This window comes from Pristiophorus japonicus, chromosome 4 (genome assembly GCF_044704955.1).
Source record: "Pristiophorus japonicus isolate sPriJap1 chromosome 4, sPriJap1.hap1, whole genome shotgun sequence".
In the NCBI taxonomy this organism is placed as follows: Eukaryota; Metazoa; Chordata; class Chondrichthyes; family Pristiophoridae; genus Pristiophorus; species Pristiophorus japonicus.
In genome coordinates, this window is record NC_091980.1 from 114,118,670 (window position 1) to 114,140,830 (window position 22,161).

General features: G+C 46.1%; 1 protein-coding gene across 13 annotated transcripts in view; it reads left to right on the forward strand.

Annotated features, from left to right (window-relative positions):
• Positions 1-20,996: 20,996 nt before the first annotated feature.
• Positions 20,997-22,161, forward strand: part of LOC139263036 (PH and SEC7 domain-containing protein 2-like) — a 420,621-nt gene continuing 419,456 nt past the window's right edge. For 8 of the 13 annotated variants that reach the window (XM_070878509.1, XM_070878513.1, XM_070878508.1 and 5 more), the window contains exon 1: positions 20,997-21,119. The gene's annotated coding sequence lies outside the window, so the exon portion shown is untranslated. Of the gene's footprint in view, positions 21,120-21,157; positions 21,246-21,431; positions 21,586-22,161 lie in introns of those variants that run through there. The other 5 variants (XM_070878510.1, XM_070878512.1, XM_070878516.1 and 2 more) reach the window with 3 other exon arrangements.

Genomic DNA, 22,161 nt, shown 5'->3' on the forward strand with positions numbered 1-22,161 from the left:
GTTCACCCCCTGTGGTCAAGGTGTGCATTTCTTACGTATATACAGTATTGCAGTGTTGTTACATAAAGGTTACATACATGACAGGTGGAAGCAGTTAGGGGAAGGTATCTGGCAGATACAGGAGCCTCTAGCACGGTTGTCCAATCAACGAATCCGACCACCTCCCCGTGGTTGAGCGGAGTCCCATTTACACTGACAGGCTTTATGGGTAACAAACAGGCTGGGACAGTGTCAAAACCCTTAACCATAGAATTAGGACCTAACACAACAAACTGGGAATGTATTTTAATGAAGTGGGAACAGCCCGGTTCGGGAGTTCTCGGGGCCGACTACATGTTGGCACACCACGCCATAGTGGATATAAAAAACAATTGTCTATAGGGGGCAGTTGATGCAGATAGGATAGGTGAGATTGTAGTGATTCCCAGGGATAGTACAGCTAAAGGTAGCACCTGCATGATGAAGCCAAAAGGGAGTTATGACTTAGAAAGATTAGTCGATAACGTTCCAGCCAGGTATCAAGGGCATGCACGGGAGACTATAGAAGCATTTGCAATGCACAAGCATGATTGCGGGAGAGTAACTGGGGTAGAGGTGAAGATAGATCTGATGACATGGCCCCAGACAGTATAAATTTTCCTGGGGAGGGAAAAGGATTTGGAAACTGCTATAAATTCCCTGGTGGAGCAAAGTGTGTTAAGAACCATAGCCACACACATAAATTCACCTCATGGCGAGTAAAGAAGCCCGATAACTCATGGAGGGCTACGGTAGATTACCGAGTCCTGAATAAAAATATTCCACCCTGTGCACCCACAGTAGCAGTGGTAACCGATTTGATAGGGAGTATCCCTGCGGCCGCAACAACTTTTACCATGTTGGACATTTCAAACGGGTTTTAGTCCATTCCCTCGAGATGGGAGGACCAGTATAAATTTGCCTTTACCTTTAAGGGTCAGCAGTACACGTGGACATGTCTTCCACAAAGGTTTCGCAACAGTCCCTTGCTCTTTCACCAGAGTACGGCTGAGGCACTAAAAGGTTTTAGTCAGCCAAATCGGTTAGTCCAATATGGGGACAACCTGTTGTTGTTCTCCGAAAGTGCGGAGGACTACGGGCTATTAGTGAGTGAATTGTTGCATTTGTTAAAAGAAGCAGGTTTTAAGGTGAATCCAAAGAAAGCTCAAGATCGGCCAACAGGAGGAGCAGTTTCTAGGATTGACCATTACAGCAAGAGAGAGAGCTGTAGATGGAGCTAAAGAAAGGCAGTCCAGGAGCTACCCGTTCCTAAGGACATGTCTGGGGTAAGGTCTTTCCTGGGAATAACGGGTTACTGCAGGGCATTTATCGAAGGATGCAGTCATGGCAGCTCCTTTGTTGAGGCTTCTTAGGAAAGGAATAGAGTGGGGATGGAGTGAGAGTTGTCAGGAAACTTTAATTCGTTTAAAGGAGGTGTGACAGAGGACACCAGCGTTGGGAGCAATAAATGGGGACCAGGACTTGCGTCTGGAGGTAGCAGCTACTGGGGACAGCTTGAGTGCAGTGTTACTCCAGGAGTGACACAGCAAGCTGAGTCCGAGTTCTCACAGAAGTAGAAAAGAGCTTTTCGAATTGCGAGCGACATTGGTTAGCAACTAAAATATTTTCAGTCACTCACAGGGTTAGCTACAGTGACTCTACTGACCTGTCACACCGCGACACAAATGTTACTGGACAGTAGGATGAAAGATGGGACAGTGAGCAGTAACAGGATTGCCCGCTGGATATTGTTTCTTACTCAGTTAGACCTGAAGGTAGAAAGGTTAGGAGAACCAAAGCTAGCCCCGAACCTGGTTTATCCGGGAGCAGCTCATGTGTGTTCAGTGGAAGGAGTGTGGGATGTAAATGTGGGATTCCGAGCAGGGGAACATCCGACAGGCACATTTATGTAGATGGGTCTAGTTCATTGATGAATGGAGAGAGAAAAACAGGCTTCAGGATTTACGATCCAAAGGCAGGGATAGAAAAGGCCATAAAGCTCCCCAACACTTTAAGTGCACAGCAGGCCGAACTGGCAGCCGTAGCGTATGTGGTCACACACCCTCGTGAATTCCCAACTCCCTATACGATATGTTCGGACTCCATGTTCACTTGTAACTCCTGTATAGAGTATTTAGCTACATGGGCTAGGTGAGGGTTTAAGTCCTCAGACGGGAAGCCGTTGGTGATGGCTCCTTTGTTAAAAGTCATTCTGGACGTCACAGGTAGGGACCAGAAGGCTTACTGTATCCAAAAGGTCAAAGCACATTCTAAGACAGAGCCCAAGTGGAAAGGTAATGAGAAAGCTGACACACTGGTCAAAACAGGGGCAGGAGAAGGGACACCTTACGACCCATATCACTGTGGACAGATCATGGCTGTAACAGGCAGAGAGGGTCCCAAAGAAGTACCACTGCCATCTGATTTAAAACAGGCTCAGCTACGAGATGCAGACCTTAGAGTAGCGATTAGAGACGAGGTAGATGGGAAGCCTGTAGCGGGGCCTTTAGGAGCTGCAGACGTAGCAGTAATTCAGGGAATGCTATTTAAGGGAGACAGTTGGATCATGCCTGGGCAGTGCGGGGAAGAATTCTTGCAGCAAGCTCATGGGGGTCCAGGCGCTGGACATCCAGGACCAGAAACAACATGGAATAAAGTGGAGGCCATGGGATGGTGGCCTGGGCTTAGAAATGATGTAAAAGATTATTGTCAGAATTGTCTAGTATGTGCCGCAAACAATCCAGACCCCCACCGGAGAAAGGCTCCGTTGGGACACACAAGGAGGATAGAGGGGCCATGGCAGTCTATACAGATAGTTTTCATTGAGCTACTGCCCACTTCAGGCAGAGGCAATAAATATTGCCTGGTGTTAGCAGATCTTTTCACGAAATGGGTAGAAGCTTTTCCTTGTAGGACGGCCACCGCAGTAGTCACTGCAAAGATTCTGGTGTGAGAAGTATTTTCTCGATGGGGACTGCCCCTGATAGTGGAATCAGATCAAGGGAGTCATTTCACCGGAGCGGTAATGCAGGCCACCCTAAAGCTGTTAGGAATACAGGGAAAATGGCATGTGGCGTATAACCCCCAATCGTCAGGTCGAGTAGAGAGGACAAACCGGACCTTAAAAGAGAGGTTTAGGAAGGAGATAGGAGATACCCCGAAGAAATGGGATGAGATCCTACCCCTAATACTGATGAATCATTGAGCCAGTCTCTCTAAAGTTACGTAACACTCCCCGCATGCGCTGATGTCAAGGAGACTAATGAAGACTCCGACTCATATATTAGCACCAGTCCTGACCAAAATGCAGGTTAAAGAGGTCACACGGGACAGGTTTGTCAGAGATCTGTATGATACCCTGAAGGGGCTGCATTGGGAAACAGCTAACAATATGGGCAAGGAGCACCAGCAGAATAAACTGCAGCTGGAACCCCGGGTTACACAGAAGTGAAGGGTAGGGGATCAGGTGATGGTCATGAATTATGCCAGAGTTGGGGCATTTGAACCATTGTATAAAGGACCATATAACATAGTAGACAAGGCAAGCCCTATGGTCTACGCGATTCAGCTGCCAAAACGAATAAAGTGGTTTCACATAAACCAATGTAAGTTGTACAACCCCGGAGAGAAAAGTAAAAAGAGGGCTAAGGCCCAAGGAACTATGATGAGTTTGATTAATGTAAGCCTTCCACCTATGCTGTGGGATGATGATGATGGGGACGTAAGGGACGAGTATTAAGACGGAGCGGTCGGGTGCCGCGACCTAGGATGCCCTGGACGCTTCCTCCATTTCCACCCCCGAGTCTTTGAAAGCCCAAGCATCGGGATTAAAAAAAAGAGGAAAGCATTGATCTGAATCATGTAAATGTACATATGTGTATAACTGAAGGAGGATCTGTGAGGGGGAGACCCCTCACAGAGCAGGGTTATTTATTTCACTTTGTCTTTATAGAAGCGAATTGAGCCAAGGATATGAGATGAGGTGGACATTGTGGATAGGCCTGTGGATGGCCCTGATTATAGCAGGATAGGGAGATCGGGGAGACACCGAGACATTCCTTACATATGGGTGTATGGGAGGAACCGGCCCCACCGTAACTCAAGGGGGAGCAATATGGAGCAACAAGGGCACAAACGCCTATGCACACACTGGGAGTTGGCCAGAGTGGTTAGGGTCAAATTGGACCAAGTACTCCAGACAAACCGAGGGCATACTTGGGGAGTTATCAGTGTACTGCCCAAGGGTAAACATCATGACCAGAAGGATATGGGTGAAAGAGGGTGGACGAGTTTGTCTGGAATGTAAAGGAGGTACCCCCATGGGAGGGTGGTGGTGGTTACAGAAAACAGACAGGAGGAAAATTAATGGGAGAACGAACAGAAAGCAGAGAGTCGGGATAAATGGGTCCTTTTCGGGTTGGAAATCGGTGGTTAGTGGTGTGCCACAGGGATCGGTGCTGGGACCACAACTGTTTACAATATTCATAGATGACCTGGAAGAGAGGACAGAGTGTAGTGTAACAAAATTTGCAGATGACACTAAGATTAGTGGGAAAGCGGGTTGTGTAGAGGACACAGAGAGGCTGCAAAGAGATTTGGATAGGTTAAGCGAATGGGCAAAGGTTTGGCAGATGCAATACAATGTCGGAAAGTGTGAGGTCATCCACCTTGGGAAAAAAAACAGTAAAAGGGAATATTATTTGAATGGGGAGAAATTACAACATGCTGCGGTGCAGAGGGACCTGGGGGTCCTTGTGCATGAATCCCAAAAAGTTAGTTTGCAGGTGCAGCAGGTAATCAGGAAGGCGAATGGAATGTTGGCCTTCATTGCGAGAGGGATGGAGTACAAAAGCAGGGAGGTCCTGCTGCAACTGTATAGGATATTGGTAAGGCCGCAACTGGAGTACTGTGTGCAGTTTTGGTCACCTTACTTAAGGAAGGATATACTGGCTTTGGAGGGGGTACAGAGACGATTCACTAGGCTGATTCCGGAGATGAGGGGGTTACCTTATGATGATAGATTGAGTAGACTGGGTCTTTACTCGTTGGAGTTCAGAAGGATGAGGGGTGATCTTATAGAAACATTTAAAATCATGAAAGGGATAGACAAGATAGAGGCAGAGAGGTTGTTTCCACTGGTAGGGGAGACTAGAACTAGGGGGCACAGCCTCAAAATACGGGGGAGCCAATTTAAAACTTAGTTGAGAAGGAATTTCTTCTCCCAGAGGGTTGTGAATCTGTGGAATTCTCTGCGCAAGGAAGCAGTTGAGGCTAGCTCATTGAATGTATTCAAGTCACAGATAGATAGATTTTTAACCAATAAGGGAATTAAGGGTTACGGGGAGAGGGCGGGTAAGTGGAGCTGAGTCCACGGCCAGATCAGCCATGATCTTATTGAATGGCGGAGCAGGCTCGAGGGGCTAGATGGCCTACTCCTGTTCCTAATTCTTATGTTCTTAAATTGGGTAATAGTTCAAACAGACGGACCACAGGAACAAAAGGGGCGAAATTGTGTTGGGAGAAAATGGTGGAAGGAGGAACAAGGGATTTATGTCTGTGTGGTTGGATCAAGCCACAAGTGCAGGGGAGGGGCGGCGATTGTTTTTAAACAACAATGGTAAGATTCCGGGTCGGGTTTGAATTGGACGCAGGGTTTTGATTCTTGTGTGACCTTGAACCCTCCAAAAGCAGTCAATGCAACCGAGCTGATCGCAAGCAGATTAAAACCTCTCCCTAAAATGCTGGAGATTCCAAACCAAGAAGTTTCATGTCCTGTTCTAACACCTGGGCCTAAGAATGGGCTGGTGTTAATCCCAACAGGGAAAATGTTGTATCAAACTGTGTATTACGAAGTGGCGTTGGTTATTCTGAATTTAACAGAGTTACAATTACCCCGGTGATGCCCGCCAGAAACGGAAAAGTTATACGAACGATTGTTAAGAGAAATGTTTAAGCAATTCTATCAGAAGAATTATGGGGACGAAAGTCAGGGGGAAGCTTACAAACCAATAAGCAATAGCCAGATGGGCTGGGACGACGAAAAAGGGGACTGATGAATGATGTGGCTACGGCATTTAATACAGGGACATCGAGTCTGTGGCTCTAGTATTGGACTGTTCAGCCACCTAAGAACTCATTTTAAGAGTGGAAGCAAGTCTTCCTCGTTTCCGAGGGACTGGCTATGATGATGAGACAACGCGCAGTTGCAAGTTCAAGTAAATGCCTTAAGGGATCAGTTAAAAAAAATACTGGGAGAGGGTGGTGACATAGAGGGTCATGAACTACAGGAAGACCAGGTAAAGACAATCAATTTGAAGGAGATGGTATGCTTTAATAAAGGAGAATAGAAACACGTCAGATCAAGCTTCTCAGAATGACGTGTGTGTCATGTACAGGACTTGGTTGTTAAATGAAGGATGCAGAGATTTAGAAGATTTAAAACAAGGACTCGTACCATCATGGGTCAGTAACAAGCACCTAAAAGCTTTGAGTGTCTACAATAACCTCCTGAATTCATATCAGCCTCCGAAGCGTACCCAGTCCCGATCAACTGCGGTCAAACAGTCTATAATAGGGATAGTGCTTAGAATACCGATGATGGATCAGTCGCAACGACCCGTACTGGTATATCGGGTGGAAAACATTGGGGTAATTCGGAGCGGGGTACATATGAAACATCATAAAACCCTTCAGTATATGGTGAAATTGGGAGACTCAATAACTGGTGCTGGTCTGCATGGCTGTCAGAGAGGGGGTAAACATGTGGTATTGTGCCCTTATCATCTGAATCCTTTCGACTGGTCGGTATGTGGGTTCAAGTATGGGGACTGGCAGCCTATAAGCTGTATCATGGAAGTGACGGCTCACAACCATGTCCCACCCTAGGTTGGGTACAAGGGGAACGGGACATACTGTGTCACCACCAGCAAAAGTCGGTATAGAGTACACCATAACACTTGGTGCCCAATGAAAGATTCTACCTTTTGTTTCAAACCCCAGGTAGAGACACAAGTAGCACAAGGAAGGATAATTCCTATCTCAGACCACAAACATATCAGTATTACAGTCAACGGTACTTTACCAAACCTCCAGGAATACATATCGCATTTTGGATACGATATCCCGCCGTTACCCAAACATTTGACTGAACTATTAAAGAACATCGAGCTGTCCCACAAACATTATTACACATTATACCAAAAGAACAAAAAAGTGAGGCAGGACATCGAGGAAATCATTGCCCCTCCATGATGGGATATGGGACTCGATATTGAGAACCCCCCTGGGTTCGAATCATATCACACTTGTTAGTTGGTAATAGTGTTGTATCTATTCATCTGGTCCTATAAATTAAAGTAAATGATGAGGGAAGGGAATCTTGAAGGATTATTAAAATGAACCAAGGCCAAAGTGTTTGTAAAAGTATAAACTGAAGTCAGATAGATTAAGGCCAAATATTGTTTTGTTGTAAAAATTATGTAATCTGGAGATTTGACTGAAGACTGCAATACACCCAGAAAGGCTCAGGGAAAAGAAGAAGCCACCTAGAATAATGACTCTGAGTTTATAACAAGAGACATTATAAGGGGGAAGTGTAAGGTTACACAATTTCACGATTGAGGCACAGCAAGAGACCATGGACTAAAAATGGGTTGAAAGAAATCTTTGGGACTGTTGGACTGGAAAAAGGGCGCCAGCCTGGGGCAGATGGTGACTCATCACTGATTAATACAATTTCTGCGGTCAGGAGCTAGACCTAATTAAACATCGAGACAAAGGGTTTGATACAATCAAGCAAAGGAGCCCCTGGATTAATTGGCTGGAGGGGGGAAACCAGTTCCCTATGGAGACTACAAATCTGCGAAAACCCAGGACAGCAAAGGATCCCACAAGGTGTGCACTCTTGGACAATGGGGCACAAGTTATCTTTTGCCCTGTCGATTCCGTGTGCAAATTGTGGCCATCCAAACAGATCCAGACCCATCATCACAGCCATCAAGACTCATCCAGACGCATTAACTGAAAAGCAACCCAGCAGGCGATGTATTCATCAAATGGATATATATGTAAGAGCTGAGAACAACAGCTCAGGCTGAGAAGGGAGAACATCAGATTGACAAGCAAAGCAAGAAGGAGGAAACAAAGGAACAACGACCATGAGCCTGCAATTGATAACAGCAACAACTGGGCGGGTGATTGTATGTCTATGGTCAATTCTCTAAGAAGTCTTGTTCTGTCATTTTTAGTTGGTTTTGTGTAATAAACTAACAGTTGGGTTTAAGCCTAAACTTTGCATTACATGGAGACCTTCCTGTAATCCTGTAATTCCCAAGGTCTAGGAATCAAAGTAGAGTGTAAAACGAACACCCTACAGAATCCCTGGCCCAAGACTGCCCAAAGTGGAGGAAAAGCATCCAGGAAGGCACTGAATACCTTGAGTCTCTTCGCCTAGAGCAAGCTGAAGCCAAGTATCGACAGCGGAAGAAGCGTGTGACATTCAGGCACCTCAACCTCCCATTCCTCCAACCACTATCTGCCCCATCTGTGACAGAGACTGTAAGTCACCTGAGGACTCATCTTTAGTATGGAAGCAAGTAATCCTCAACTTCAAGGGACTGCCTAAGAAGGTCTTCCCAATATAAAGGAGACTGCACTGTGAGCAGCGAATGCAGTATATTAAATTGAAAGTACAAGTAAATTGCTGTTTCACCCGGAAGGAATTTTTGGGGCCCTGGACGGTGGGGAGGAGGTAAAGGGGAAGGTGTATCTCCTGTGCTTGTATGGGAAGGTGCCATAGGAAGGGGAGTGGGTATTGGGGATGATAAAGGAGTGGACCAGGGTGTCGTGGAGGGAATGGTCCCTTCAGAATGCTGAAAGGGGAGGGGAGGGGAAGATGTGTTTGGTGGAGGGATCACACTAGAGATGGCAGAAATGGCAGAGGATGATCCATTGAATGTGAAGGCTGGTGCGGTGGAAGGTGAGGACAAGAGAAACTCTATCATGGTTCTGGGAGGGAGGGGAAGGGGTAAGAACAGAAGTGCAGGATATGGACAATGTCGCGGACCCTGTCAACCATGGTGGAGGGAAATCCTTGATTGAAGAAAAAGGACAGCACTGACATGGAATGTGGCGTCATCAGAACAGATGCAACGGAGACGGAGAAACTGGAAGAATGGAATAGAGTCTTTACAGGAAGCGGAGTGGGAGGAAGTGTAGCTGTGGGATTCAGTGGGCTTATAGTGGATATTGGTCGATAGCTTATCCCCAGAAATGGAGCTAGAGAGGTCAAGGAAGGGAAGGGAAGAGACAAAGATGGACCATGTGAAGGCGAGCGAATGGTGGAAATCGGAAGTAAATTTTCCAATTTTGGTGGGCATTGGAAGTAAATTTTCCAATTTTGATTAGATTTTCCATTTTGGTGCGAGAGCAATGTACCGAAAAAAAAAGGTGAGCGAGTGGTTCTGAGTAGAACTGGAACAAATGGTGGAAATTGAATGCAAAGTGAATGAAATTTTCTAATTCAGGGCAAGAGCAGGAAACAGCACCAATACAGTCATCAATGTACTGGAAAAAGAGGTGAGGGAGGGGACCCGAGTAGGACTGGAACAAGAAATGTTCCACATATCCCTCAAAAAGGCAGACATAGCTAGACCCATGCAGGTTCCCATGGCAACACCTTTTATTTTGAGGAAGTGAGCGGAATCAAAGGAGAAGTTGTTCATTTTGAGAACAAGTTCAGCCAGGCAGAGGAAGGTGGTGGTGGATGGGGACTGGTTGGGCCTCCGTTCAAAGAAGTGGAGAGTCTTCAGGCCATCCTGGTGGGCAATGGCGGTGTGGAGAGATTGGACTTCCATGGTGAAAAGGAGACGGTTATGGGCAGGAAACTGGAAACTGTTAAAGTTGTGCAGGGCATCGGAAGAGTCACGGATGTAGGTAGGAATAGACTGGACAAGGGAATAAAAATTAGTTGAGATAGGAAGTAGTCAGTTCTGTGGAGGAATAACAGGCTGAAACAACGAGTCTATCAGGACAGACCTGTTTGTGGCTCTTGGGAAGGATATAGAATTGGATTGTGCGGGGTTGGGAGACTATGAATTTGGAGGCTGTGGAGGGAAAATCTCCAGAGGAGACGAGGTCAGTGACAGTCTTGGAAATGATAGCTTGATGTTTGGTGGTGGGCTCATGGTTCAGGAGGAGATAGGAGCACGTATCACAGAGTTGGCATTCGGCCTCCGCAATGTAGAGGTTGGTTTGCCAAACAATAGCAGCGCCACCCTTGTCAGCAGCTTTAATGTTCGGGTTGGATCTGAGAGAACGGAGTGCTGCAAGTTCAGACGGAAGCAGGTTAGAGTGAGGGGAGCAGAGAAATTGAGATGGGCATTGTCACACTGGCAGTACCCAATGAAAAGATCTAGAAAGGGTAGGAGGTCAGGGGGAGGGTTCCTGGTGGAACAAGAATTCTGAAAACGGGAGTAAGGATCCACTGTGCAGGGAGAAGACTCCTGGCCAAAGAAGTAGGCATGGAGGCAATGGAAGAAGAGTTCAGCATTGTGCCGAGCTCAAAATTCATTGAGGTGAGGGTGTAAGGCGATGAAGCTCAGACCTTTGCTGAGGACTGATTGTTCGGGTCAGAGAGGGGAGGGTCAGAAGGGATAGTGAAAACATGGCAAGGGATGAGATTGAAAGAATGGATAGGGTCAGAGGAAAGGGGAAGAAGGTTCCAGAGGGGCGTTGGTATCCAAGAGTTGTTGAAACTTGGGATCCTTGATACCGACGTTGATGTGTATAGAATCGGTGTCGGGCCATGTGTATACTGCTCGCCAGTTTGAGGTGCTCACCGATCAGTTTGCTGAGCTCCTCGAAGGTTTTGTCCACCGGCTTCTCAGGTGTGAGCAGGTCTTTTATCAGCGCATACGGCTTAGGTCCACAGCTGGTCAGTAGATGTGCCCTTAGCTTGTCAGCTGCTGCCTCTCCTAGTCAGTCCTTTGTGACAAAGCTCTGCTGGAGCCTCTCAACAAAATCGTCCCAGTCCTCACCAACACAGTACTGTTCCTCTGTGCTACCGGTGGCCATTCTCGTGAGTCGTTGATTCCCGTTTCTCGTCGCCAAATGTTGTGTCCTTACACACTACTATAAATTCACACGAGGCACATTCTGCAGACAAAGTCACTCTGTGATCTAACCTTTATTCACAGGACCAAGAAGTGATAAAGGTGGGTGGAGCTTCCCCTTTTATACCTGAAAGACCAGGCTAAGAGTGTCTACCACAAGTTCACCCCCTGTGTCAAGGTGTGGATTTCTTAGGTGTATATAGTCTGCAGTGTTGTTACATGAAGGTTACAGTTACACGAAGGTTACATACATGACAGCAACCAGTTTCAGTTTCCTGAAATCATTAGCTTGTTGCAATACACACCCGACGCCATATGACGATGCATCATATGCTTGTAGCAAACGCTTACAAGGATCACATGCAATTTATTTGAGCATAACAATTTTCTCGCTTTTACAAAGGCATTTCCTTGGCTTTTGCCCCAAACCCATGCATCCCCTTTTCATACTAACACATGCAATGGTTCTAACAGTGTGTTGAGACCCGGTAAGAAGTTACCAAAGTAGTTCAGGAGTCCCAGAAACGACCGCAGCTCCATCACGTTCTGTGGCCTCGGTATGTTCTCGATTGCCTCCGTCTTCGCATTGGTGGGCCTGATGCCGTCCACCGCAATCTTCCTTCCCAGGAACTCCACTTCAGGTGCCAACCTGAGCCCCACACGGTTGAGTCAAGTAAGAATCTCCTCCAGGTTCTGCAGATGCTCGACTGTGTTCCGACCTGTGACTAATATGTCATTCTGGACGACCACAGTGTGCGGGACTGACTTCAGTAAGCTTTCCATGTTTCTCTGGAATATCGCCGCCGCTGAGCGGATTCCAAATGGGCATCTGTAATAAACAAAAAGACCTTTGTGTGTGTTGATGCAGGTGCGGGCCTTCGATGATTCCTCCAGTTCCTGCATCACGTAGGCTGAAGTCACATCCAGCTTCGTGAACATCTTTCCTCCCGCCAGCGTCGCAAAGAGGTTGTCGACCTTTGGTAGTGGGTATTGGTCCTGCAGGGAGAAACAATTGATAGTTACTTTGTAATTGCCACAGATTCAGACAGTGCCATCTCCCTTGAGGACTGGGACGAGAGAACTGGCCCATTCGTTAAACTCGATTGGTGAAATGATACCCTCTCTTTGCAGCCGGTCTAGCTCGATCTCTACCCTTTATCTCATCATGTACGGTACTACTCTCGCCTTGTGATGGATGGGTCGCACCCCCGGAATCTGTACTTTTGCTTCTTGGAATTTCCCGATGCCTGGTTTGAACTGTGAAGGAAATTTGTTTAAGACCTGGGCACATGAAGTGTCATCAGTGTGCGATAGCGCTTGGACGCCGTCCCAGTTCCAGCATATCTTTCCCAGCCAGCTCCTACTGAGCAGTGTGGGACCATCGCCCGGTACCACCCAGAATGGTAGCTTGTGCACCGCTCCATCGTAGGAGACCTTTATAGTAGCACTGCCGATTACAGGTATCAATTCTTTCATGTAAGTTCTTAGTTTCGTGCGAACTGGAGTTAAGACTGGCCTTGAGGCCTTGTTGCACCACAATCTTTTGAAAGTCTTTTTGCCCATGATGGGCTGGCTTGCACCCGTGTCTAACTCCATTGACACTGGGGGTCCATTTAGTTCAACATTCAGCCTATTATCGGGGGACAATTCGTGGTGAATGTGTGTACCCCATGTACCTCTGCCTCCTCGATCTGAGGCTCTGGTTCGTCGTGATCCTCCGTGGATCTGTCCTCCTCTGCAACATGGTGGTTTGCAGGATTAACAGGCTTTGCAGCTCACCTGCACACTCGTTGGAGGTGTCCTATTGTTCCACAGCCCTTGCAAACGTACTCTTTGAATCGGCATGAATGGAAATGATGATCACCCCCGCAGCGCCAACAAGATGTTAATGGCCTTGCATTCATCATCCTTGATGGTGGACTCTGAGACATCTGCGGACGTGTAGCTGAAGTTTTGTGTGACCTGCCCTGTATGTTACGATTCGAAAACAACATCACTTTGTTCACAGTACTTGTAGCAGCACTTGTGTGCTGAGAGATTTGCTTCGTATTGTCACTGGTGGCAATGAACGCCTGGGCTATCGCTATGGCCTTACTCAAGGTTGGGGTCTCTACAGTGAAAAATTTGCGATGGTTTCATGGCCAATGCCAAGTTTGAAAAAGTCTCTGAGCATGTGCTCCAAATGTCCTTCAAATTTGCAATATCCTGCAAGGCGACTTAGCTCACACTCGCCACTTCCTGGCCTTCAGACCTTTCGTAGGTGTAGAATCGGTGCCTCGCCATCAGAATGCTTTCCTTCGGGTTCAAATGCTCTCGGACCAGTGTGCACAAATGGTCGTACGATTTCTCCGTGGGTTTCGCTGGAGCAGATTCTTCATGAAGCCATACGTTGGTGCCGCACAGACGGTGAGGATTGCCCTTTGTTTGGCAGCGCTCTCTTCCCCATCTAGGTCATTTACCATGAATTATTGGTCGAGTTGCTCCACAAGAGTTTCCTCCGAGAATTTCTCCAGGATACCCACTGTTCTCTGCATCTTTGGGTTCGCTAAGTGCATCTCGTCGCCAATTGTTGTATCTGGAGAAAGAGTCAGACTGAACACTGTGAGCTCAAAGTAAAGTATGACCGTAGTCTTTTATTGCAGATCTCCAGAGTGCCTCTCCAACCTGTGAACCCTCCTTAAATACCTGTGCCCCCAAGGGATTATGTGGGGATGAGCCCTCTGGTGGCTGTACAGAGTAAATACAAGTATACATATATAATAAGTCTGGTTTGCCGCTCGCTCCTTCCGCTACCTGCACTTGCTTTCTGCATGCTCTCGACGACGAAACTCGAGGTGCTCACTTAGGGCGGTCTTTGGCCAGGGACTCCCAGGTATCGGTGGGGATGTTGCACTTTATCAAGGAGGCTTTGAGGGTATTCTTGAAACGTTTCCTCTGCCCACCTCTGCCGTATAGGAGTTCCGAAGTGGGTGGGGTGGGGTGGATTGACCCATCCACCTCCACGGAGGTGTGTGGGGGGCCTGACCCATCCACCTCCATGGCACGAACCTGGTATTGCAGTACTTCCAGGAATGGTGCAGTGGCTCTAGGCCTTTTAGTTAAGAGCATTGGCGCAGAGTGATCCTTGATGTGTGCAAGGTGACCTCTGGCGTTTGTGATTTGACAAAGAATTGGAAAGATTGGCAACGGAAAAAAAAAAAATAGGAGTTCTGAGTAGAGCGCTTGCTTTGGGAGTCTTGTGTCAGGCTTGCAGACAATGTGGCCCGCCTAATGGAGCTGGTCGAGCGTGGTCAGTGTTTCGATGCTGGTGATGTTGGCCTGATCGAGAACACTGACATTGGTGCATCTATCCTCTCAGAGGCTGAACTCCAAGCCTTAGTCAACATCTTCACCGAGGCGTTCGAAAGCATAGGCCTTACACTAAACATCAGTAAGACAAAGGGTCCTCCACCAACCTGACCCCGGTCATCAAAATCCACGGCACGGCCTTGGACAACGTGGACCACTTTCCATACCTCAGGAGCCTATTATCAGCAAGGGTAGACATCGACGATGAGGTCCAACACCGTCTCCAGTGTGCCAGTACAGCCTTCGGTCACCTGAGGAAGAGAGTGTTCGAAGATCAAGCCCTCAAACCTAGCACCTAGCTTATGGTCTAGAGGGCTGTAGTGATACCTGCCCTCCTGTATGGCTCAGAGACGTGGACCATATACAGTAGACACCTCAAATCGTTGAAGAAATACCACCAATGATGTCTCCGCAAGATCCTGCAAATCCCCTGAATCTAAATATGACACAAACTACCAGCATCTTATTTCTACTATTAACAAATGTTAAACTTTTGAAATCGAATTGTCCAAAATTTGAAATGCATTTTCAATTGGATTGCAACTATACTAACTCTAAAAATAAATGTAGGTTGAGTATATCTTTCACTATGGTGTAGTTGTCTAAATGTATCTGAACAGTGGTTAAAATGGATCAGAATGGTCTGGAACAGCACAGTAGTTCTTGGCAGGCTGGCAAAAGCTAATTGGAATTGGGCCTGAAGTATTGAAAAATGCCATTTGTGTGTGATATTATTCAGCCACGCATGGAGAAACAGAATTATAAGCTTGTGATTTTATTGCAAGTCTAGCCTAGAATTCCACTTTTGCAGCTTTTGGCATGTGCATTGTTCTGTGCACATTAATGAGCATTTGGACCTGCATTGTAGCATGTGGTGTAGCAGATAAAATCATTAGTGTGTAGCCTCAATAAATTGATAATTTGAGGTGACGTCGCCTGTGCAAATGAAAATCAATCTAACATGTTTTCTTTATATTTAAATAAATTATGGAAAATTAACTTCTGTATAACTGTTCCCATTCTGTATTTTTTCTCTGGTCTTTTCTGGAACGCCGTAGCCTTTTTGTCTGTGATCTTCTTTGTTTGCAATCTTTTTCCCGACTTCTGCAATCTTTTTTGCTGCTCTTAACTATATTTTAGCTGTTCTTAGACTAAGCTTCTTTGCCATCTTTCGAGTGTTTAGCAAGTCTCTCCGGCACCTTTGTACTCTAAACAGTTGTGCAGCCTCTACATCAAATGATATGCTCTGTACTAGATCTATCTAATCTAAAACTTAGCATACCAGGGACATATTCAGTTTGATTGCTGTATGGTTTGTTTGGTTTCACTAAGCTTTAAAATAGATTGGTGATTTAAAAAAATCTATATATCAACTATCGTAAGAATATTATTTACTTAGTTTAGCTAGTTTGTATAGTTTCAAAAAGAAAAACCTTCTAATTCTTCCCCATGTTCCTAGAATAATAGCACATCAGGTTCCTGAGTGGGAGTGAATATTTAGAAAAGTAGTAATATTTCAAAAAGAAAACAAACAAAACTAACATGTCTTTTGGTTAAGTTTCTGTAAACAAGCACATTTTAATTTTGTTATTGATAATTTTAAAATTATCCAGATGAAACCCAGATGAAAGAAAGAGGAGTAAGTGCAATAATCTTGGGGGCGTTAGGTTTGTGTTGCCAAGGCTGCCTAGGAAAGAAGTCTACACCAGTATAGATCACATGGCAGAGGTCTGTTATTTTCCAATGGGAAGGGAAAACATAGAGGAATTTTTCTTGGACCAATCCTGAAAATCTGATTGTAAATTACAATAAGCAGAGGCTTGCGAACAGATCACCTGCCTGCACTTTAGCTCTGGTTAGGTGGTAGCATAGTGAGACAATAAACACGAGAAATATATAAATTAACAATCTTGTCACATTCTCTTGCCATCTCCTGCCTCGGTGGTTTTTTCCTTGCTCTCTTTACTGGCTCCTATCCTCTTGCATCCCTCTGGCATTTGATAATAAATAATTGGTGTGGTCCATGAATTAATTTTACTACAGTCCTGTATATTTGAAAAAAAATGCATTACTATTACCTTTTTTTGTTAATATTTTGAGCATATTTAGTCATGAATTATTTATAATTAGTCAAATGTTATTTTTCCATTGAGCTTTATTCACTAATTCTATTTTTTCATAATTAATTTTATTCATTAATTTAAGTCAGGGGTAAATTAATGGACAGTGCAAAAGGTTATAGAGCAGATCAAATGTTATGGAGTGGGTCAAAGATTATGCAAGACAAGGGTTTGAGTACCCCATCTTAACAAATTGCACTTCATCCACTGCACTTGGAATACTTTAAAATTTAACAGCATCAGACCTGAGTTGAGGAAAACACCTATGCCTAGATATTCGATCACGCAGTGCCCATTATATAGGCGTAAAACGGGAGCCTAAATGTCCAATATGACATGCAGTCTGCGCAAGCTCATTCCACGCCAGAAGTGCACTTCCCACCATATTGGATCGGGCTCCTCCATAGGCGTCTAGGATGTGTGCTGGAAATATTAAAAAGCCTAATTAAAATATGTACATTTTGTGAAATTGATCTGCCCATTATCTGACTTGCAAGGTGATAAATTTGCTCAGTAACTCGTGGCTCTATCAGGCATTGCAATTTAAAGAGCTCATCCACTCCATACAGGTTAATGTTATATATGTGGACTTGTATTTACTCTGTACAGCCACCAGAGGGCTCATTTCCCAGAGTCCCAAGGGATCCCATAATCCCTTGGGAGCACAGGTATTTAAGAAGGCTTCACAGGTTGGAGAGGCACTCTGGAGTCCTGCAATAAAAGACTAAGGTCACACGTTACTTTGAGCTCACAGTATTCAGTCTGACTCTTTCTCCATACACAACAACTGGCGACGAGATACAGATAGCGAACCCAAAGATGCAGAGAACAGTAGGCATCTTGGAGAAATTTTCGGAGGGAGATGATTGGGAAACTTTTGTGGAGCGACTCGACCAATACTTTGCGGCCAACGAGCTAGATGGGGAAGAGAGCGCTGCCAAACGAAGGGCGATCCTCCTCACCGTCTGTTGGGCACCAACGTATAATCTCATGAAGAATCTGCTCTCTCCAGCGAAACCCACGGAGAAATCATACGACGATTTGTGCACACTGGTCCGAGAGCATTTAAACCCGAAGGAAAGCGTTCTGATGGCGAGGTACCGGTTCTCCGCCTACAAAAGGTCTGAAGGCCAGGAAGTGGTGAATTATGTCGCTGAGCTAAGACGCCTTGCAGGACATTGCAAATTTGAAGGACATTTGGAGCACATGCTCGAGACTTTTTCGTACGTGGCATTGGCCACAAACTATACTTTGCAAACTTTTGACTGTAGAGACCCCAACCTTGAGTAAGGCCATAGCGATAGCCCATACGTTCATTGCCACCAGTGACAATACGAAACAAATCTCTCAGCACACAAGTGCTGCTACAAGTACTGTGAACAAAGTGATGTTGTTTGCGAATCGTAACGTACGGGGCAGGTCACACAAAGCTTCAGCTACACGTCCGCAGATGTCTCAGAGTCCATCATCAAGGGTGATGAATGCAAGGCCATTAACATTTTGTTGGTGCTGCGAGGGTGATCATCGTTTCCATTCATGCTGATTCAAAGGATACGTTTGCAAGGACTGTGGAACAATGGGACACCTCCAGCGAGTGTGCAGGCGAGCTACTAAGCCTGTTAAGCCTGCAAACCATCATGTTGCAGAGGAGGATCATGATGAAACAGAGCCTCAAATAGAGGAGGCAGAGGTACATGGGGTACACACATTTGCCACAAATTGTTCCCCGATAATGTTGAATGTTGAATTAAATGGACTCCCGGTGTCAATGGAGCTGGACACGGGCGCAAGCCAGTCCATCATGGGCAAAAAGAATTTCGAAAGGTTGTGGTGCAACAAGGCCTCAAGGCCAGTCTTAACTCCAATTCACACGAAACTAAGAACTTAAACAAAATAACTGATTTCTGCAATCGGCAGTGCTACAGTAAAGGTATCCTACGATGGAGCGGTGCACAAGCTACCACTCTGGGTGTTGTCTCGGCGGCATTAGTGAAGCCAGATTTCAACCCTCCCCCCCCAATAAATGTGCAGAAAATGGGGCACCACCAATATATTGGCCCAAAAATTGCGGTCCACGGCGTAGCTCCAGAGTAAGTCATGGAACTGAGAAAAGAATACAAACCTACCTGATGGGGGCCCTCATTCAAAACCTGTGCTCTGACGCTGCGTACTAGAGAGCAGTGTAATGGCCCACGGATCCCAGGGGTGCAGCCTGTGCGGAAGCGTACATGTGATCACGTGGGCCTGGTCCTCCAATCAGGAAGCAAAATTAGATTTTATAATGTCAGAATGGAATCCTGTAATCAGATTTAATTACAATTACTTTACAGGATTGGAATTTATTCCTAATTACCTTCCAACTGCACTACATCTTAGTTCTGTTAGGAAAATTTTAATTTTGCTGATAATTATCAACATTATTAAAACTTCAATCTTTGCAGAAACAAGAAAAACTAATTTGATACAATTAAACAATCCGATTTCTGAGATGTAAATGGTTAAAACATGCCTGAGGTATCCCCTTATGCTGATACAAACAGGCCCTGCCCCTATCTGTATCAAACATAACATCTCCGTACGTAATTGCTGGGCAATTGGTGGGCAAATAGCCCAACTTTGTGTCAGCAATTGCTTTTTCATGGCGGTGCAGATGATCTGTCAATGCTTACCACGGACAGATCGCAAGTTTGGGATTTAGCATATTAAATCACAAACTTGCGGTCCACTTCAAAGGTGGTATGACGGCGTACTCTGAGTACGCCATCATACCCACCGCAAATTCAACCCAATGTGTTCGAACAGGCGAGTACAGCCCCCATGCGCCCATTTCAGGCACAATCAAATTTCTAGGCCCGAGTTTGATTAATACAGTCCTTTCAGCGCCAGGCATTTTATCCACTCTCATGTGATACACTTTGAATTTGAGCCACACCTTTAACAACTTCTATCTTTGTGCTTTTGTTGTACATCGTCAATTTCTTTCTCTGTCTCTTTGTCTGCACAAACTGCCACGACCCCCTGAGGTTAGGCTGCAGCTTCTAGGCAATTATCTCCAGCGCCTGAACCGTGATACGAGCAAAGGAGTCGCAGTTACATTGCCCCCTGCGTTGCTACGAGGGGGAGGTAATGGAACTTTATGCACGCATGCTCAGTTATGCACATACGGCACAACACACCAAACTCCTGGCTTCCACTGATTTCCCCATCACCTTCCTCAGGCAATTATTGGCAACCGGCAGAAGCTCTTTTTAATTTTGAATGCTTTAAAAAAAATAAAAGGCAGGCTTTAGTACAATGCAAATAGCCTCCTGGAGACGGTTTCATTTATAATAACATTGCCCTGCATCTGGCAGTTACACTAAATTCGAGTCTGTTGTTTTAATTACAAACATGGACAAGTGACCTTCTGCCAACGTGCCTGACCCACTCCCAGTGAACCAGTCACATTTGCACACAAGAAAGATATTGGCTGGCGTTCAGTTTCATTATACATATGGATTGTATGACAATTGTTTTATTTAATGCAGTAGGTGTATAAAAGTATTCAAGACACAGAAGGCTACAATATATTCACTTCTCTGCTTGTCACCTTTGGTATTGCTGAAGTGGAATGCAAATGTTCAGCCTCTTAACCCCAACACAGGAAAAATCGTGGGTTGAAACCAAAAATATGAATCCTCATTCGAATCCAAATATGACTTGGTGAACGTGTCACCAGAGCCGGCAAACATGCTGAGCTGAAGGGCCGAGGTGACTTATCTGTAAATTAAAGCAGCAGATTCAATGTTGCTGCACTGATGTGGAGCTGCGATTACTGAAATAAGGAATTTCTTCTCTGAGGGTTGTAAATCTGTGGAATTCTCTGGCCATGAGAGCTGTGGAGGCTGGGTCATTCAATATACTTAAGACTTTTTGAGCGATAAGGGAATAAAGGGTTATGGGGAGTGGGCGGCGATCAAATCAGCCATGATCTTATTAAATGGCGAGCAGGCTCGAGGGGCCAAATGGCCGACTCCTGCTCCTATTTCTTATGTTCTTATGATGACAGATGGAGCCTCCCTCCACCCCAGGGGAATGTGAATCGGCTGACACAGAAGCCCCAGCGAGGCAGCTCAGTCCTGCAGTGCAGGGAAAGGGAGGCGGACATTGAGCAAGGCCCTCCCTCTCCGTCTCCGACTCTACCCACGGCACACGGCGCCAGCCCCATTGCAGGGGAGCACTGACCGCACCAGCCTCAGTGACGGGGCGGAGAAGAATATTCTTTGGACAGACTGCACCCCCCGGGACCGCTAACTTACAAGCAGCAGCGCTGCCGCTCGAGTAACCAATGGCTCTGGTCCCCGGCTCCTGACCACTAGTGACGCTCGCTGGAGAGCCACTGCGCATGCGTTCCCCCAGAGTCCCTGGTGGATGTTTAAAATAAATAAAACGAGAAATAATAAGAATAATAATGTGCTCCTATCAGCACTCTCGCCTGCAATTTAATAACAACTTAAACGGAGGGCGCCCAACCAAATGACGGGTGAGTGAGTGAGTGCTGCTGGCAGACTCGCCGCCTCCCGGGCCCCAGTGGTTGCCATGGCAATGAAACCAAGGACAGGCTCGAGCGGCAGGTCTTCGCTTATTTGCTGCACCATGTAGAGTGACGGTAAAAAAAAACATCGCACAAATCAATGGAAGAGACGGCAGAGTTAATCACCTCTCTCCCCTCCTTCTCGGGTGGTTCCCCTGATACTATCGGAGTGCGGTGACGGTGTGTTTGGCCTCAGGGGGAGGGGGAGAGGGATGTCTGGCCTTCACTCAGGGTGGTGGCGGCGGCCCGCCAGCGCCTCCCTCCCCTCCCCCGCGCAGTGTGTGAAATGACACACCATTGTGCCAGCCACCTGGCGGCAAATGGAAACCCACTTGAAGCGATGAAAACAGCAACAGTCTTTGCGCGATAACAGAATATGCAGTGCCATTTCTAAGACCAACGTAGTCTTTTTCTCGTAAGAACACTCGTGTTTCATGGGGAGTACCTTATTGTTTCTGCAAAAGCAAAATACTGCGAATGCTGGAAAGAAAGATTTGCATTTATATAGCACCGTTCACGACCACCGGCCGCCCCAAAGCGCTTTACAGCCAATTGAAGTGTAGTCACTGTTGAAATGTAAGAAATACTGCAGCCAATTTGCACACAGCAAGGTCCCACAAACAGCAATGTGATAATGACCAGATAATCTGTTTTAGTGATGTTGGTTAAGGGATAAATATTGACCCAGGACACCAGGCATAACTCCCCTGTTCTTCTTCAAAATAGTGCCTTGGAATCTTTTACATCCATCTGAGAGAGCAGGCCTCAGTTTTACATCTCATCCGAAAGAAGGCACCTCTGACAGTGCAGAACTCCCTCAGCACTGCACTGGAGAGTCAGCCTAGATTTTTGTGTTCAAGTCTCTGGAGTGGGACCTGAACCTACAACCTTCTGACTTTGAGGCAAGAGTGCTACCAACTGAGCCACAGGTGACACTGAAATCTGAAATAAAAACAAAAAATGCTGGGAATTCTTGGCATACTGGAAGTAA